We start from the raw sequence: 4,429 nt of genomic DNA, 5'->3' as shown, positions 1-4,429 counted from the left end.
TGGTGAACGGCGAACGGCGAACGGCGAACGGTGAACGGCGAACTCGAACCGCGACGGTGAAGGGTGAACGTCAAACTCGAACTGCGACGGTGAATGGCGAACTTGAACTGCGATAGCAAACTGCAAACGAGAACTGTAGCACGGTGATGGACTATGATTGTTAGTTTCTCTTCTCTTTTTCACGGTGAAAGTATGAATATGCTTTCTGAAAAAATAGAATAAAAACAAAAAAGAGTGAGACTGTGATTAGTGATTACATTAGTGACCGTTAAAAAATTACATATATAAATGTCACTATATTAATGAATAGAGACCCTTAAAATAAGAGTCATAAATCAAATGTAGCTATATGATTAATTTGGTGTAGTGATATAAGTGGTCTCCTTATTTCAAACCACCCAAAAAAAATTTTATTTTTCAAAACGTATGAATTATCCTTGATTTGAAGTTTCCTCACGTGAAATATCACATATGTGTATCTAAGGTAATTTATATAGACCCTGTATTTTTTTATCCATACTAAAGACATGTATCATTCATGCAAGGGCGTATTAGGGTCTTGGCGGCACAGCAATAGTATATGCCCTTCGTTGGCATCAATTTCCATGAGGTCTTACGTTCAGGGTTACCATGCATGCATTTGGTTTTAAACGATGCTGTTTGACTATTCTTATGCTGCATGACTCAAATGAAAATTTTTCCTTCATATCTAACTGTTGACAGAATAAACATGCAAAAAACCAACCAAAACATGCATCTCGCGCTGCACGCTGAGCCATAGCGATGCGGCCGAAACTGACTCCCACTTATATGGCCGTTCCTGCATGTTTTCCGGAGGATGCACCCGCCAGCTTTGTTTATTTAAGTAGTTACTTACAATTTTAATCGATGAAACTAACGTTGCAAACATGTGGGACCTAATTAATTACATAACTGGGGTACACAATTTCAAAAAAAAAATATCGTGACCGATTTGAACATTAAGTTTGTCTTCTTTTTGACCCACCGAAATATATATGGAAAATGCTACTTGTACAACAAAAATCAGTCTTTGGTCAGCCTTTAATATTATCTAATTATTTTTTAATTAAAATATATTCCTATTTTTTAGATACACATTGGTAATAAGATTAATTTAAGTTTTAAACCACTACAAAAAAAAAGGTCTATGATCACAGTGAAAAACCGTGACCATAGCTAGTGAAAAAGGTGACCATAGGTCTATGGTCACGGTTTTTGACCTATGGTCACGGTTTTTCTGCCGTGGCCTATTCTCTCGTGGGCATAGACCTATGGTCACGGTTTTTTTATCTATGGTTACGGTTTCTATGGTCACGGTTGTAATGTTCAAATTCTAGCACTTTAGGCGACGTTTTTTTACCGTGACCATAGCCTATTTATGGTCACGATTTTGGCCGTGACCATAGCCTCTATAGTCACACCTTCCCAAAACAGTGACCATAGATAAAGCTATGGTCACGGTTTTGGCCGTGACCATAGCCTCTATGGTCACTCCACCCAAAACCGTGACCATAGCCATATCTATGGTCACAGTTTTGACCGTGACTATAGCCTTTATGGTCATTCCACCGAAAACTGTGACCATAGCCTTTTCTATGGTCACGGTTTTGGCCGTGACCATAGCCTCTATGGTCACCCCTTCCCAAAACCGTGACCATAGCCTCTATGGTCACCCCACCAAAAACCGTGACCATAGAGGTATCTATGGTCACGATTTTGACCGTGATCATAGCCTCTATGGTCACCCCACCTAAAAACCGTGACCATAGCCTTATCTATGGGCACAGTTTTAGCCGTGACCATAGCCCTCTATGGTCACCCCTCCTTAAACCGTGACCATAGCCTTATCTATGGTCACGGTTGACCATAGCCTTATCTATGGTCACGGTTTTTTGCCATGACCATAGCGTCTATGGTCACCCTGCCTTAAAACCGTGACCATAACATTATCTATAGTCACTGTTTTCACCGTGGCCATAGCTTATCTATGGTCATGCCTCCTTAAAACCGTGGCCATAACTTATCTATAGTAACCTGTTTTATTTTATGAATTTTTTTAAAGCATAATCACATTCCAAAATAATGATAATCACAAAATAAATCTAAGAATGAGAAATTCAATAAATGTAAATCATAAAAGTTTCATTAAAAAGTAGATATCCATTACAACACTAATCAAAATAGGGTGTAATTTATCCATTACATGTATTATCGAATAAAGTCTCTTATCAAAATGTAAAGAACACATCAAAATAATACATTTAGATAACCAAAATCATTATAAGACTCATCCTATCTTATATTTGTATAGAACATATTTTCTTCACATCATGTCCTCCTGCTAGCAAAAGAAATAAAGAAGTTAGAACAGAACAAAAATGTTTCTGATGATGCATGTAGTGCAGTTGAGTAATGAATATGGAGCACAAGTTAAGTAAGTCAATCAATATGAAAATTTCATCCACTAAATAATAAGGAGCATTTGCATGTGGTTTTAAGCCATTTGGTAATGTTTATATGTTTTTAATCTATCTTTGAATGAAACTTCAACTCCCCTGTTGAAGTCGCTTAAAACTGAAAAAAATCTAGCACAAAGAAACAACCACAACCAAAATAGAAGCTTAAAAAACAAGGTAATACCGAAATACTATTATTAGCTTCTAACCCATCAAACAAATCAAGTAATCAACACCAGCGAAACAGAAAAACCAGATTGAGTGTGAAATCAATAGACAAAGTAAATTTTAAAATAATAATAATGCTGATTGTTATATATTACTGAGTACTAATTCAATGCTAATTGCTACCCCTTTACCTTCATGTATTATTATTGCTTTATCTATTTTTCTATACCTTCTGAAGAGAAACAATGGTAGATTATGCATCTTAGTTTGTAATTAGTTTCTTACCCTTCTATTCAATACGTACTCATGGAGCCAATTAGCCAATAAAATCAACAATAAAATTAACATCAACAGCAATCAGGCGCTATTAAGTAATCAGCCACTATTAATTTAACTACTACTTTTGACAGTACTTACTTCTATATCTTTTGACACATGGTTCGATCCCAGTGAAGGAGGAATGCTTCGCCTCGCATCATTTGGTGCACTACTTGCATCAGGCGGAGATTGTTGGGCAGCTTCTATCATTACTTACACTTGTTCCGCACTCATACCAGGATTAACTTGTTGCAACACCGTTTTGATCAAGCTCGTTAAACCATCCAACTTGGAAGTCAAGTTATTTTGATTTTTCTCCATAGTTGAAACCACTTCAGTATGTTGTTGTTGCATTTGTCGGATTTGCTTATCCTTTTTAAAAGAGGATTTTGTGACTGATCGACCATAGAAACGAACTCTACCATGTCTCTCCTTTCCAAAAATCGTTTGAAGCGCTTCATCATCACTGTATCCAGCTTGCTTCAAATTTTGAAGATGATCCTATTACACAAAAGGAAAATTGAAATAAGTTCATGTGCGCATATGCTGAAAATATAAAAAATGATTTACACATTTCTTTTAGTGTACATTTCTATGAAACTAAACAACTCACAATCATCTCCATAGACCCTTTTAGGTCACCCCTAAAACTGTGACCATAGACCCTTTTAGGTCACCCCCTAAAACCGTGACCATAGACCCTTTTAGGTCACCCTTTTTTGAAAAACCGTGACCATAGACCCTTTTTGGTCACTGTAAAAAACCGTGACCATAGACCCCCACCCCTTAAAATCGTGACCATAGACCCTTTTAGGCCACCTTTTTTTAGAAAACCGTGACCATAGGTACTCTATGATCACCCTTTCTAAAAAAACCGTGACCATAGCTTTTTTTTCTGGTCATCCTAAAAAATCGTGACCATAGAGGGTCTATGGTCACAGTTTTTTACCGTGACCAAAAAAGCCATGGCCATAGACCTAAAATGTTGTAGTAAACCCTAAAATATCTCTAATTTTCTACCCACTCCAAAGTTAATTAACAGTTCCTTTTTTTAATATTAACATCCATCATGCCACCTTTAGCCAATCCAGTTAGCCTAAAACTTGTAGTCCACTTCCTGGAACTCTTCTCCTCCTCAAGCAACTCCTGCGTAAGAGAAAAGCAGCCTCGTGAGATCGACACTTATAATACATTGATTTTTTTGCAAACTAAACCATAAAATTTACTAATTTTTAAAAAATCGGTGAAGTTTTCAAAATCAATTAAACTCACTTTAATTATTTTTTATTCAAAATATTCAAAATTTATGTCAAAAACACATCTAAAGTTAAATAAATAACATAAACACATTTAAAATTATGTATTAACACATCTAAATTATTGTCATTATAATTCTAAATTACATATTGAACAAAAAAAACTCTATGAACAGAGACCCATCCAAACCTTAGTTACGTTTTCAACGC

General features: G+C 36.0%; 1 long non-coding RNA gene across 1 annotated transcript in view; it reads right to left on the bottom strand.

Annotated features, from left to right (window-relative positions):
* LOC110267621 overlaps positions 1-169 on the bottom strand; it is an 11,959-nt gene extending 11,790 nt beyond the window's left edge. The window contains exon 1 of the long non-coding RNA XR_002355442.1: positions 9-169. This is a non-coding gene — a long non-coding RNA (uncharacterized LOC110267621). The remainder of the gene's footprint in view (positions 1-8) is intronic.

The sequence above is a fragment of the Arachis ipaensis genome, chromosome B02 (genome assembly GCF_000816755.2).
Source record: "Arachis ipaensis cultivar K30076 chromosome B02, Araip1.1, whole genome shotgun sequence".
NCBI lineage: Eukaryota > Viridiplantae > Streptophyta > Magnoliopsida > Fabales > Fabaceae > Arachis > Arachis ipaensis.
Note: the sequence above shows the minus strand (reverse complement) of the source record. Positions and strands in the feature narration are given on the sequence as shown.